Raw genomic sequence first — 16,710 nt, forward strand, 5'->3', positions numbered from 1 at the left:
TTATCAATAAAAACTGATACACCCACTAATGCCATACATTTTTTACAGCCTCAAACGACTTATTCCTACCCCATACAACAACAGTTGTAATATGAAATCTATTATTGACTGGATTTTCAGCTCTTCACCAGACAAAATGATTTCCTCAGGTTCACTGACTGACACTCTAAGCAACTACATTCTTACACTTTCTAAAGAGACCAAAACTACACCCATAAACAACATCATCATAACTACATATATAATCTATCATCTTTCCAAAAAGAAACTTTATCTTCAACTTAAAATTGTGCAGCTGGATAGTATGAATCACGTCTCGGCCTTTTGGCTAAGATCAAGTGTAGTATGAAATCATGCCCACTAGATGAAGCTGCATCTAAATTTAATACATTTTTGTCTAAATATTCAAATTAAATTACTACTTTCAGAACTAAAATTAGGATTTATATATATATATATATATATATATATATATATATATATATATATATATATATATATATATATATATCCAAGTATCTTTCAGAAAAATACAAAGTAATGAATAAAGTATGGAGTCGTGAAAGTAGGGGAAATTTGCTCCAAAGCCACCCCTGCACCCTGGCTATTAAGAAATACAAAAAAAGACTCATGAAACAGAGAGAAAGAGAGGTAAAGAGAAAATCTTGAAAACATGGACACAGAATAATGCCCAGAGAAACCTTTAGAACTTTAACAGTGCTAAATACACTATTAAATCAGACAAGTGATCATATTGTACAAATCTAACTAACTAAATTCTTTTGGTCATCCATAAATCAACTATTATACCATGATCATATTACTCAAACAACCCCATCCACAGCAATTCAAAATGAATAGCATTGCCAGTCAATTCAACTCTCATGTCATACAAACAGTAGCCTCTCTCTAATCAATAGTTTGATCACCAATACCTATCTACCCCTTCTGCAACTAGACAGCCACCCCAACATCCTTTCCTTCCAACCAGTTACCATTTCCTCCATCAAAAGGCATTTTTGTCAAACTAAAACCAGCCACATTAACCCCAGCTATCTTACCTGCAGAATATATCAAAACTGCAGTTCACAAACTGGCCAATCTTTTTTCTGTTTTAATAAGTCAATTAAAGAATGATATCTCCCCAGTCTGTGGGAAAAAATAATCTAACATTCTACTGCTACATAAAGGTGGTAACTCTACTGATATCTCTAACTACAGACCAACAGTTACTCTGTCCCTCCTATCAAAAATATTTGAGAAATACATTCAATCACAGTTACTTAAACACATCACTAATAATAATCTTTTATCGCCATCTCAGCATCAATTTTACCCTCATCACAGTAATACTAGTGCCCTTTTCAGTTTCATCATTTCTGTAAACCTAAAAAGAAATTTAGGAAACTTGGTTTCTGCACTTTTCCTTGATGTATCCGAGACATTTGATAATTTGTTGTACGAAAAGCACTATTATCCTTAGCCCATGCAGACAATCACTTTTCTGGTTTCAGAGTTCTTTCTACAACAGACTACAGGCAGTAAAGTGGCAAAATGGCTTCTCATTCTTTCTCTCAGTATCTGTAGATGTCCCACAAAAGTCCATTCTTGACCCCTTGTTGTCTAACATATTACTAACTGATCTTCACACAGCAAGCAACCATGTACCCACAGTTCAGTGTGCAGAAGATTCTATCCTTTTCTGCTCTGCCCAAACATAGGTAAACTATAAGAGCTCACCCAAGAATCCTTTGTCTTATGTGAATCTTGTCTGAGCAACTCTCAGCTTTTCATGTACCATAAAAAACATGCTAATTTTCTTTATTACCAAGTAATTCCCTGATGAAAAAAATTATTTAACATAACTTCTTCCAACTACAAAAAACTGAACTTGTAACTCATACCAAGCTAATATGCACAACTATACATGACAATATGAAATTTGACTGTCACATAAAACAAGCAGCTGGAAAAAAAGGTAAAAAAACTCAGTCTTCTCTATAGGATTAAATCCTGTCTGACTGGTAATACTAGAAAAAATACTGTGCCAACCTATTTACTTCCAGCACTCCTTTATGCTGCACCCATATTCACTAATATATAAGTTATTCTGGAAAGTAATCTAGAGCAGTGTTGCAATAAAGTGTCACAATTTGAGGTAAACCTTCCTTAAAAGTCACACCACTGTATGGCATTTAAAACACTAAAGTGGACAGAAATGTCGGACTAACAGTTTCATAACTAGTCACAATCCATAACCTCATCTACAAACTAAAAAATGTCCATCCCTAAATAATATCATGCAATATAATTCTACAAGCAAAAGTCTCTACTCTATAGACAAACTACTGTCGCTCATAAATTAGTCACATTATATTGCAAGTGATTCGTAGTGTAAAATTTAGAATTCCATCCATTTCACTGTGAAACAATTTGACAAACTAAATCTTTCAAACTTCAGCTAAAAACACTTAATGTACTGTTGGCTATACCTGTGCTGCTCTCTAGATTAAACCATAAATTTCCAACCCTAACATGTATGTCCACAGCTAGAGGGGTTTATTTTACTGGTCTGAATGTGTCCACAAAGACTTAAAAAGAAAAAGTAAAAAGGCAGAGACATTCAGAAGCTATATAGCTGAATCTCATTTGATGTCCTTAAGGGGTCATTTGCATTTACCCATGGGCTTCTATTACAGGAGGTTTAAGGTATCACACAGTGAAAACTCTATCTTTGCTTGCTTTTTTCTTGTAGTTTTTACTAATTGGTTTGTTTGTGCAACCTTTTTACTCTTTGGTTTGGATGTTAGTTGGGATATTTTGCAGTCACCTTAATGGTTATGGACATCAGCTGGATATAAAGACTCTGTATTTCTAAAGTATAGCCAAACAGTCCACTTATGCTCTGTTGACAGGTCATAAGAAGGCTGAAACATGCATGTCCACAGCTAGTCGGGTTTGGCTTTACTCTCCTGAATGTGTCCACAAAGACTTGGAAGAAAAAGTAAGAAGTCATGGAAGTTCAGAAGTCATATAGCGTAAACACTTAATCTCCTAAAACAGTCATTTGCATATATCCCATGGGCCTATATTATAGGAGCTTTAAGGTATCATTCAGTGAAAACTGTAGCTTGGCTAGGCATTATATACTAGAGCTACCAATATGACAAGCACCACTTGTCTTTCAGTAAGCGCTCCATTTCACTGCCTCAAGTACAGAGGGCTTGACCAGTCCATTCAAACTTCATGTACCAAACTTCCATATGAGAGCTGTTCTGTATGTTCGATGTTTTCAGCTTTTGCTGAATGAGGGTCAATATTAGAACATTCTAAGTTTTGAAACTTCAGTGTCCTAATATAGACCCTATGTTTCTTTGGGGGGAAACAGATAGTGCAACGCATTAAAATTGCACTTTATTTCTTTGACTTTTTTTGCTTGAGAGTCCTGGTTGCGTGAGTTCCAATTAACTGAAAGTTTACTGTAATATGATCTACTGACCTGTGCCAGTCCTGACAACATCATTGTATGAACACTGACTATGTACTAAAATGTGTACATCATTAAAAATGGAAAAAAAAAATTATACCCTTAGGACATTCAACCCATCAGTTCAGGGCACCTGGCAATATATCCTCAGTACCCTAGCAAGGTGAACCACAGAAGGAGTTACTGTATAGATATCATAAAACACAAATATCAGGAATGTATCACATTTGCAGTCTGATAGCAAAAGACTAAAGCTAGGTCTCAAGGGATTTGAACCCATGACTGTTTTATTGTTATGCTTTATAGTGGCACATTAGGAAGGAGATCTACAAATGGAGTCAGAGTAAAAAGTGCCATAAGACACACACATATCAGGGTAATGTAGCACATTCACAGAGTAACAGAAAGAAAAGAAAGATAACCCTCAAAAGATCTGAACACATGACTGTCTCACTGATATTCACTACAGTGGTACATTATCAATGGGAGCCACAAAAGGAATTGAAGTAAAAGGTGTCATAAAGCACACAGATCAGGGGAACATAGAACAGTTGCAGACCAATATCAAGTAAAGAAGGGATTTGAATCCATGACTGTCTCACTGACTCTCTATACAATGGTGCATTAGCAAGTAGAGCCACAGAAACAGCAAGAGTAAAAGGTGTCATAAAACATACATATTAGGGGAATGTAGCACATCTGCAGACTGCAAAACTAACATTGTAAAACATTCTATCATCAGGGGCTTAGACCCCCCCACCACAAACACACACACACACACACACACACACACACACACACACACACACACACACACACACACACACACACACACACACACACACACAGACACTGTATTGACATACTACAAATCACTTGATAATTATACTGAGCCATTGAAGCAGATAAACTAAAAGTATTATCTTAACTTTATTTCAGATTTGTATGCTTATACACAGCCATACTTAACTCCTCTGCATGACTGATGGAGGCATCTGTAGCATATGACAAGGATTGGGCTTCATTACTGCCATAAGATGAGGAGTGCCATTTCTCTTTAGTTATACATGTGCATCAGTATTGTTCTCTGTGACCCATCAAGCAACATATGACCAAAGAAAATGATTTTTTGATGGCTCGTTGTGTTCATCTATTTTTGACCTGATCAAAGGTTAGAAATTGGAGTATAGGAGAGAAATGAAAATGGAATCCAAGCAGAGTGTAAAACACAAGGTGAGCAAACAAGGGATGGATAGGATAGAGTTTGGAAAGGAGCAAACCTCTCAATATTGTAGCTCAGTAATCCTGTAGAATTCCCACAATAGTTGTAAGTATTTAATTACTTTAATCCTCAATGATTTCCAAAACATTACACTTTTTATGATGAACAATTGGAGCAAATCATGTATACATTAATTAAATATCTGGAAAATTTGTATGTATTGTTGGGAGAATTCTTTGTGGAAATGTTCCCTTTTCTTTATTTTTTTCCCAGAGAAGGGAATTTTGGGAAAGAAAGTCAGGAAACTAAGAGGTTGGTGAGAGGGGAAGATTAGGTAGCATGGAAAGATAAACATGAATGACAAGTTATGAGGTAACACAATAGTGAAGGAAACATAGGACAAATACCAGGAAAGACAATGGTGAGGGAAGGATTCTACAACATATAGGGGTTGATATAGACATAAAAGAGAGGGGAATACTGGATTGAGGGATAGGATTGGGTGTTTGAAAATGCAATCTCTGCCAGCTTACATCAAGTGGGAGATCACTTGTCACACTACAAAGTAACACCACCAGGCCCTAGCTCAGAAGTTAGGTTCAGATCTGGGCTGGAAAGTTACTCGAGTCATCAGAGCATGGCCTCCATGCAGCCTATGTGAGCACCCAAATCCTATCATCACCAACACAAGTTCTGCCAGCTCTTAAAAGGTGTCACCTCCACTTGCATTGCTACCATCTGTACAAATCTAAAAAGTAATGGTGGTACAAGGGCCCAAAAACAGGAACAAAGTTTAAATATTGCTCCTATAAATGCAGAAAGTTGCTAGAATAACAGGTTAAGCATTACCATACGTTTTCTTTTTTTTAAAAACAACTTTATTGAATTTTATATATAAACATATTACAGATATAATTATAATATAGATTTAACTTTGATCAAAAACATATATACATACTGAACACAACAAAAACTAAAGTATTTGCAAAGACATCCATTTAAGTTTTCCAAAACATAAGATAAAATCTCATTTCAAGTTATTATACATTCTTTTTTAATAATTCTAGTAAGCTAACCCACATATTATAATAATATTTTTTCTAGATGTTCTTGAGTTGATAGTCTAAAGTTCCATGTGACAAACTTCTGTAATAGCATTTTTAACTCATTGAATGTTGGAGGCGAGTCAGATCCAGTTTCTTGTTATGATTTTCCTGGCCACTGTATGAATTGACCATAACAAAGGGAGCTTAATTTTTTTGAATGTTACTATGAATTGGCATGCTAGAGAGGACCATAGATTTGGTTAAGTTAAAATTGTCAGTAAATATGGCTTGCAGAAACATATTTACATTTTCCCAATAACTTTTCAGTTCCTTGCAGTCAAAAAATGTGGGCCTAATCAGCATTTTTTTCTACTTTACATCTTTTGCATACATTTTCTTTTTTAGTAAGCTTATACATAATAAATGGAGTATAAAATGCCCTGTGGATACATTTCCATGTGTATAATTTCCATCTAAGTGAGAATGTTGTTCTTCTAGCTGATACCAGAATATTATTTTTATCTTGTTCAACAGGTGGTTCATCATTAATAGATGTATAATAATTCTACAAGTAGTCAGAGCTTTTATGTGTTTCATCTCTAATTATCTTAGATATATGTGATAATTTACTTTTGAAAGTAGTTTTATGTTGTACATTTAAGACTAGATAGTTTAACAATAATGGAACACATTCTTTATTTAAGGGAATTATTAGATCACATTTGTTTAAAAGAAATTGCCTGTATGTTTGTAGTTCTAGTCACAGATTATCTTCTAATTCGAATTCTTGGGTTAAGCTATCGATTGATTTAATTTCATTATTTAACAACAACTGAAACCAATATATCAATCCTTTTTCTTTGAATAATGATATTTTAATGGAATCAGAAGCAGAAATAATTCCTTGTGTAAAGGCTATAGGGTTTATGAGAAAAAACATTCTTTATATATAGGATATTTATATATGAAGTTTCTAAAATTAATTATAATAGTTGAAATATAGCTATTAGAATGTTTTGCTGTTATTTGAGTTGAAAAAAAATCTTTCAATATCCAAATAAAGGGATTATTTAAAATGCTTATTTTGTATGTTTGTGGACAAATAAATGTGTCCTTGCTAATTGCTTCCCAGTACTTCTTCCATTTAGCAGAGTATAAATGATCCATTAGTAAAGTTATTGATTTGATTATGGAAGAAATTGAGTATAACTCTATGTCAGGGAAGGCAATTCCTCCATTTATCCAGCTATTCAAATAACATTTTAGGGCATTTCTAGGTTTGTTAGGAAACCAAAAAATCTTAATATCAATGAGTTTAGTTTTTTAACTACTAAATTTGTGGGAAGTAAAGAAATTGATTGTATGATAAATAATATTTTTGGTAGAATAATTTAATTATTGGTAGTCTTTCTTCATTTGTAAAGAAGATCTTGTTCCACTTGGTTATAAGGGATTGGATATTAAGTATGTTGCTGTAATTATTATATATAATGTTTTTGATATCCTTCATTAATGTTATTCCTAAGTATGTAAACTGAGCTGAGTTAGGAATATATTTAAGATATTGATTTTCTATTTTTTTTTTAAGGTAGACAAGAAGAATAAGAATCTTTGTTTTTTTCATTGTTAAAAGTCAAACCTGATTTACTTTGGAAATTTTCCATAGAAACAAATAAAGCAGACATGGATAACATATTACCATTAAGTGTAATAAGAACATCATCAGCAAAGAGTTGAATTTTAGATGTAAACTCAGAGTTTATATTAAATCCTTCTACTTCTTCATTCATTCTAATAGAGTTAACCCATGGTTCCATAATTAAAGTAAATAACAGAGGAGAAAGCAGACAACCTTGTTTAGTTCCTTATAATATTGGGGTGTTTTGTGAAATATAAGTACCTATTTTAATATATGCCTGGGTTCCTTTATATACATATTTTATTAAGTTTATGAAGTTATCAGAGAAATTTAGACTATTAAGTAATATAAACAAATAATTCCAGTTTACTGAGTAAAACAATGAATTTATATCTAAACTTACAAGGATTAAATAGTTTTTTTTCCTTATTAGAGTAATATATTAAATATAGCATTCTTTTAACATTATCAAAAGTATTTCTATTTATTATGAAACCAGTTTGGTCTTCATTTATAAAGTTTGGGAGACGAAACTTCAATATTCAAAAATATTCATAAACATTTTGTAATCCACATTCAGTAGAGAAATGAGTCTCTATGAGGAGCTTTTCATTGAATCCTTGTTCAGTTTTATTATAGGTGCTATAAATGTGTGCTTCCAAGAAGGAGGGCTTATAGAATCATTTTGTGTTGTTAAAAACATTTTGTAATAATGTTAAAGCATTTCTAGGCATAATTTTATATATTTCTGGTATAATTCCATCATTCCCAGGAACTTTATTTAATTGAAGTTTGTTAATTTGTGTCTGAATAGCTATATAAGAGATATTTTTGTCTATTAGGTCTGCTTGTTGTTTGTTAAGATGTTTTTTAGGGTTCCTATTAGAAGACCAAACACGCATTTTTTCGAATACGTCTTGGTCAAACTTAAAAGACTGAAACGGCAAAATATCGAAGTGGCTTTTAAGCAAATTCTTTCCCTGGGAAAGAATTTGCTTGGTCACTTTGTTACTTTGCCATTTTTGGCACTGTAGTATGGTTTTGGAGTTGGTATATTTAAGTAGGGGGGTGGGGGCACAGGTCCCCACTTAATGTAATGTTTAAAGTGTTTTGTTATTTTTTTTTTTTGTTGTTGTTGGAACAGCGATTTTTTTTCCCTTGGAAAAAAATCGCTGCTCTGACAGTTCGACATTGTAAGCTTTTGCTTACATAGGGTCGATTAATCACCATTTGCTTTTTAAGCATTCGGTGATCTAATGTAGACCCTGTTTTTTAGTGTATTTATTTATAAATCATTTTATATTTTCTTATGATTCCTTAAAGACTTCTTTTTGATTAATTGTATGAAGTGCTCCCTGAATTCTTCGAATATGTCTTGAACATTGTAAACCTTTCTCTTTGTCTTGAGGGAATATATTTCTTTTATAATGTTATGTTTACTAAGCCTTATAGTTTTATTTTTAAGCCTATTTAAATATTTGGGATTATTTGAAAAAGCAAGAAGTTTACGTTTTTCTAAACATATCATTGTTTTATGACTAAGTACATCTAGATATTTGTTATTTAATATATTAATTTCTTCTTTAATGTCATTGCTTATCTTTTTGTTTAAGTTTAAGGTTATCTAGCTTAATTTGAATCTCCTGTAGGTCTTTATCCCAGGCCTTCCTCTTGTTGTTATACCAGTTGATTATTTTCCCATATAAGTATGCTAGAGCATCCTAAATATAAATCACTGCTGTATCAAGGGTGGTATTCATTTCTATAAAGTTATTTATTTTGCTTGTAATGAATTCCTTGAATTCTTCTAATTTGGTGATGTAAGCTGGTATTCTTCTAAATTTTAGGTAATGAATTAATATTTAAATCAAAAGTAATGGAATTATGATCAGATAATGGACAATAGATAATCAAAGATTTTGTTATATCATTAATTAACTGATTGAAAATAAGGACTCTATTTGAAAATAGGAACCATGTCTATTAGAAAATAAGGAAAGGGGTAATGAATTTGAGTATGCTTGGTTATTTATATCATTAAGGTGAAATGAATTCATGAAATATTTTAAATGTTTGGCCTATGATGTTATCCTTCTTTTACCTGTAATACTTGTTTAATTTTAATTTAAAATTCAATTAAAATCACCTGCCATTATAATGTTGTCTTTTGCAAAAGAAACAATTTGATTTAAGTTTTGCTTAATGGTATTTATTCCTATACCTGGTATCCAGTAGACATTAACCAAGGTAAAGATTTTTTTTGTTTATTTCCACTATAACCGAGCACAACATTCCTTTATCATCTTGTTAAGTTCTAATTATTTTAGGGATAGGTAATAATTTGTTCCATATAATGGCTATCACGCTTTCTTTCTGTGAATGTTCAGAACTAGATAGAATGATAAACTTATTTGTATCAAGTCTGAATATACCATTTTTTAGAAGAATGGTTTCTTGTAAGAAAATTATATTAGATTTGTGTAAGTTTAAGTATCTAAACAGATTTTCTCTTTTATAGGGGTTATTTAAACCATTAATGTTAATAGAGATACCCCTCAATAAAGTCCTTTTGGTTGTTTATCTGTCATAACGTCTTTCGTTCGAATACAGAATCATTTTTTATTTCCTTATATATTTTAATTTTCCCCTTATGTATTGATGTAACTTGTTTATTATACGAGTTAGTTTTAAGCTTAGGATTTAATTTAGATCTACTTAAAGCTAGACAATTTTTTGTAATACAACTAATGGATGTCTTAAAGAAGTATTTTTACCACTGTAAAATAATTGCATAACTCTATATACAAACCCCCACCCAGCCTGGAGTATTAAACTCCTAACTGGAGTAACAATGGTCACTTAAATTCACCACCCAATCAATAACAGCAGGATTTCAACCCCACCCTCTATATAGATTTAAATTTTCAGTCAATCTTATTAGTTAGAATTTGACTCAGCAACTTATATATATATATATATATATATATATATATATATATATATATATATATATAAAAAACTTTGAATTATAATATAAACTTAAATATGTAAACAAGATTTATAGGCTCATAGGTAGGTACTAGGCTATTAGCCCAAGGGCCTACATAAGCCTAGCCAGCAAGGTTCCATGGCTTATGCCACCCAAGAAAGCTATTTTCCTGTGCCACTGTTGAGCAGAGACACAGAAGTGATCCCCAGGGTGTATTTCTAATTAACCTAAGATATGTCATGTTATTGTAAGCAAAACTTTCTTATTTATAAGAGACTTCTTTATATTAATCATTTTAAAAAGTTCCTACGTATATTTTTAAATGAATGCCTAAGCATATGGAATCAACATTAAAATAAACATCATAACTTTTACTTGTAGCTCTTGTATAAATTACAATACATTCCTCAATGTGATCTAATTTAGTTCATATTTAACACTCTAACAGCATAAACAGAATACAGATACCTGATATACAAATTGTTAATATAAAGCTTTTCAAATGATGTCAACATACACTTAAAATATATTCTTGCTTTGTAGCTGCCAGGCAATCAGACTCTGAAAGACACCATTAGAGAGAACATCTAAATGTATCAGCTACTTGTTATGCTGACATCTTATACAGGATACAGATAAACTTGTAATTTGAGTTAAAAAAAGCAATATTACTAAACCTTCTGATATATAAAGGAGATATAGTGTAATGTTTTCCCCAAAAGATATAACTTTGATAAGTGAGTATATAGCAGTAAATATAAATTTGTGTGTCCTCATACCTTTTGCATCACTTCCTAGATAAGGACTAGTAAAAATAAATGGTTATTACTAAGATAGGATCTATTGAAATATATGACATATAACATTTTTGAGTAATACATATGAACTAATACACTTTTCAAAAAATAAGACTATTATTTCATTCCAATGCAATTTTTGTATAAGAAGCAGAAAAATATAAGAGAGATATTAAACCCATCCCTTTCAGCAACCTTCTTTGGGGTTACAACAATAACTAGCCTGAATACATTCCCATTCAAAAGATTAAATTCACTTTAACAAAGAACAATATGTTAAATGATATTTTGATAAAATAACTAAAGAGAATTTGAGTTACTTATAACATGTATACAACACCCAGCTGCATATCTGAGCTCACATGTTAAGTATTTCACTGTTAAAAATCTGTACAACTATGTGAAGTAAATTTTCATAATTGAACCAACTGTAATTTCAGTAACTATTTCCTTCTAACAGATACTGCATAAGGTAAACATCTATCAGTTGCCATAAACCTATTTTACATAAAGCTTTGATTTTAATGCTCAACTAAAACAAAACAACTTAGTAAGCATAATTTCACTTAAAAAGAAAAGCCATGCACTTCCAACATTATTAAACTATTTCAGTATTTTGGTTAGCTTCAAACTTACTGTATTTCATGAAATTTCTGTTTCCCATTCATTTCTTCTTCTGTGATGATTTACCTGCTTGTATCTATGTGTTCAGCACTGCCTTGTCACACTTATGCGTCGCCAAAGGTCAGAGTTCAATTTGTAGCTTCAAGTCAGTTCCTATGAAGCAATAAAGCCCACTGAAGATTTCCCGAACTTGCGACCATGCATCTTGAGCCTGTGGGAACCCAAAATTGTCTTTCTGTCTTGATTAAGTGGGAAAACAGTAAGTAAAGCTAAAATTACAGATTTTGAACAAGCTTTCTGTTATGTGCACGAGGTTCATTAAATGCAGCTCAAGATGCCATTTCAGTAATGATGATGTCTACAACACAGCCTACAGCCAAATCAGTTATTTAAACCTCTAACATCACTGTATAAAGTAATTTAACAGTCTGTGCCTAATAAACACCCTTAACCTATAAGCAAAAACACAAGCATAACTATTCAAACATATATAAATATTAATTACCTTGTTTCCCCTTTTTCTTTCCTTCCCTTCCTCATCTTTCCCCACATTATTAACTGTGAGCTTATGTTTAAAGCATGTAGCTAGCTGAACTGTATTCACTGACTATTTTTTAACATTAAGGCAAAGACTATGAATTCCACATTATGCATGTAGAATATGTATACATTACCCTGTAAGTAAATATGTTGTATAAGGCATTATTTGTTTTTTAGTCTCTTTTGCTTGTCAGTAGTTTTCCAGGATGTTTCAGATGTTATTCTTTTCAACAATGGATTTGCCCATTCCATCTCCTCTATTTTATCTATTTTTTTTTTTGATGAATGTCAAGGCTGTGTCCAGGTCTTCAAATATTTTAGGACCATCCGAAAGAAAAACCTTTAGCTTTGCTGGAAATAGATGAGTTTTGATTTGAGCTTCTTTAATTCTTTAACAAGAGGTAGAAATGTTTTCCTTTTGGATATTACTAATTAAGAATAGTCATTATCAATTCTAATGACAGTTTCATTAACTTTTATAGGAGCTTTTGTCCATGCCCTTTTTAGTACCATCTCTTTATCATGTGAGGAAAGAAATCTAACAATAATTGATCTGGGCATTTTGTTATTTGTATTAGAGGAAGACAGAGATATATGGGCTCTCTCTATGCCATAGGATAAGGCTTCTGGCAAGTCTAGGATTTTAGGTAACCAAGATGATAAAAAGCTTACCATATTATTTCATTCTGTGTTCTCAGACAGTCCAAAGATTCTTAAGTTGTTCCTTCGAGCCTTATACTCTAAGTCATCCAGTTTATTTTGCAGAAGGGTTTTTTGTTTTAGAAGAAATTCTAAGTTGTTTTCTCCTTCCTGTATTTTTTTTCCATATAATTTAAAGCTTTCTCTATTCCATTTATTTGTAGTATTTTTGTTGTAGATCTTCATGTAGTAAGTCCATTTGTTTAGAGGATATTTCTTTAAAGTCATCAATTTTTGAGTCTATTTTATCTATTTTGGTAGTCAAGTTCTGCATATTTGATACCAAGGTTTGTAAATCCTTTCTGAAGCTGGTATCTTGATCGTTGCCTTTTGGAAAACTCATTCTGAGAATTTTTAATGAGTAGAAATAATCCCAAGGTATTTTTGACAGGAAATTCTCCCTAGGTCAGGATTCTTTTTTAATATTATCTTAGATTTAAATTTCAGGGAACTATTAATGTAAAATAAGTTTTCTAAGATAACTTAAAAATTAATATTTCCCATCATAAAAGATGAACTAGGTGGAGCTGAAGAAATCTGCTGCTATCTGTTGCTCATCTTGGCCACGCCCCGCCATACATTTTCTGAAGGCTATGAAGTCTGAAGCTCAAATATCTGTCATTATTTAGTTACTTCATGTCTCAGTTACTTGCTAGAAAACCAAAACTTTTATGATTAACAGACCAAAAATATGAGGCAAAAATCTGGACAGTTGAGAGGTATGACTGCTACCAAAAGGTAACACTGCAACCCCCTCTGGTGCAGTAAGGAAGTAGGTGTGGAGGCAACTGTGGCAGGCTGGAACCCTGAGGTTATGGGTGCTCCTGGTGTCATTGTTGTTGTTGACCATGGCACTATTGCTACCACCTGTAGAAGGGGATGGCAGTTTTTGCCAGTGGATTAAATGCTGCATACAATAGTAACTGATATGGAAAAAACAAGAAATAAACCAAATAAATGTATAAAAGTGAAAAAATAGCAACAAAGTTGGTGGGGAAGAAAATATAAACATATTAAATATTGCATATAATAACCTTTTAATAGTAGGGCATACACAGGTATACCATCTACCTATTTGTCTTATTATAAAAGATGGAAGGGGCCTGAAGCCAAAAGTTGTCCTCATATGCAGTCAGACGAAATACAATATTAATTGCAAGAGCTACTTATCAAGACAGCACATACATGCCTATGGCTAGTGATACTATTTGAGTTTTGCAATAATAAAGATGTACATATGCAAAATAAACATGCTGATCCCACATTAAAGATGTCTAGCACAGGTGATAGACAAGGAAGAGATACTTTTATTGTATATTGTGAAATGTCCAGCAAACTACTACTAGTTATGAATGTTACATACATGGACCATGTAGCACTGAATTGATATTACTGGGATGAAAATTATACTTTGTTATGGCAATGTTTTTTTTTTTTTTGAGGAGAGGTGGGAGAAACTGAGCCTACAGCCATCCTAACAATTTCAGTACACATACATTTAGTGTGATGATCCACCTGCCCACCTATACAGGTGGAGACATCCACAAGCACACTTCTATCATTGTACAGTCATACTACTACTACCCATGAGCTATGCCAGAGCTGACAGATCAGTCTTCCTAAGTTACACAGAATTATTTTGAATGGCAAAAATTATTACAATATCAACAGACAGATTTCTGACAACTGCATATCTACTCACAGCGCCATTCTCTCAGGTGCTCTATTTTGTTTTTATGCATCTCTTTATTTCGTTTGGTTTCTGCAGGGACTAGAGACATAAATAGGGCATAATGAGAAAATGGATGGTGGCATGCAGTAGCAGGATATTTTTTTAGCTAAAGGATGGTATACTTAAAGTACTGAGGTGGTGACTGCAACATAGTTTCAGTCTCCCATTGGCCAAGGAGGTCAGGCCTGCTTAGAATCAAGTCACTCTATTGGTGGCAGTACTGTCCACAATGAGTAGGACACCAGTAGCATGGTGACAGCCTTGGCCAAACTATGATATGCATCAGCCTTATGTTGTGACCTCCTTCAGGGTCCTCCACCGGTAATGCTTATTGAGGATGTCTAGAAAAGTCATGGACTTTTCATATCACCTCCATGTTCAGAAAAGAAGCATTACCCTCACTTTCTTCATCCATAACCTTCAAAGATCTCAGGGAAAATGGCAGAGAACTGGCACCCAATACAATTCTCATGTGGTCCTAAGTCCATGCAAAGTTGAGCATCAGTGAGCATCTCATTTGTACAATGGATGTCAAACAAATAAATACAGGGCTTATATTTTTTAATTTATTGAGTAGGAGTCCATTTTCATTGGAGGCCCGGGGAGAAATGCTCCAAAGTATTACAAAGATTTTAAGAACAATAATTTTACAATCTTCACAAATAATACAAAAACATCTACAGTTTAAATAATTATTCCAATTAGACATAATACAAAAACATTGGCTAAGAATAGATACAAATTATATGACAATGATTTAATATTTAGAGAAATGCTATTATGTTTTTGTTGTCTTTCGGCTTTTCCCGGTTAGGTGTCACCACAGCAGAACTCCGGTCCGTTAATGATTGGCAGTAGATTTTGACAAATGCTGAGGTGCCAGCTCGATGTTCAACCTTCAACGAAGGCACACCCATTTACGCATGTCTTTCGAACGCCCATCCAACCATGGGGTGGGCATGCAGACTCCACACAGAAGGCACTCCCCGCACTCCAGCCGAGAATCAAACGGGAGAACCTCTTGCTGTGAGGCAACAATACTACGGCTGCACCACCGTGGATGTCAAATGTATTATTATATGTTATTATGCTTCCAATGGCACTTTTTTGTGTGAAACATGGTAGTCTTCCATTCCTCTTTTTGCTGCTGAGTACCATCCTCAGATGATTAATCATGAGATGACATTTTTCTCAACCCTAGCATAATTTGGTTTCCCGTGCATATGTTGAGCTGCCTGCAGGTGCTCAGGCACATGCCCAGCATTTGTTGCAATCTTTACAATGTTTATCAAGTATGCTCTTCATGCAAATTGAGCTATTCGGAAACAACAATGAAATCATCCCTTATTATCATAATCAACCTGGCCAGAAGGATGAAACTGGAGAATAAGGACAACAAGAGACACAAAGAGAAGCAGAGAGACACACATTGTGCTTCAGAAGAAAACAACTATGACATAGGCTTGAATCCTGCAAGCTGCTTTTGTTTTCCAAGTCAGATATCTGCTTATATAAGGTAAGTATTACTTCTCACATGCTTCCATTCAGTTGTAGAAAGCTAAGTTTCACTGTTCCTGTATTTTAACGCCTGTAAAGGATATAATTTTCTCAGTAGTTTTAGAGTGTGTTGGCCAAAACTGTCTTAAGAGGTACACTGTTCAAATTCTAAGTAATGTTCATTACTAGTTTAATGCTATGTGCCTTGCACATATGTAATTAGCCACAGCCTTAGTAAAACTGATATTGTAATGGTCAAGAGTTGTTGTTTACTTACACTACTGTAATTGTTTTGTAGGGAATATGTGCTCATTGCACACAAGCTGCATGACATTTATTTAAAGACCGTATGGACATACTTCACTGTCAGGCACAAACTGAGCATAATATATGACCTAGTAAAATAAGATTATTGTATAGATCTTTTAGGGCCATGCA

General features: G+C 33.2%; 1 pseudogene; it reads left to right on the forward strand.

The window, feature by feature from the left end:
• The first annotated feature begins 308 nt into the window (after positions 1 to 308).
• Positions 309 to 407, forward strand: LOC122812422 (annotated as a pseudogene).
• Positions 408 to 16,710: the final 16,303 nt, after the last annotated feature.

Source organism: Protopterus annectens, chromosome 9.part0 (assembly GCF_019279795.1).
Source record: "Protopterus annectens isolate FY-2018-M chromosome 9.part0, PAN1.0, whole genome shotgun sequence".
Lineage (NCBI taxonomy): Eukaryota > Metazoa > Chordata > Ceratodontiformes > Protopteridae > Protopterus > Protopterus annectens.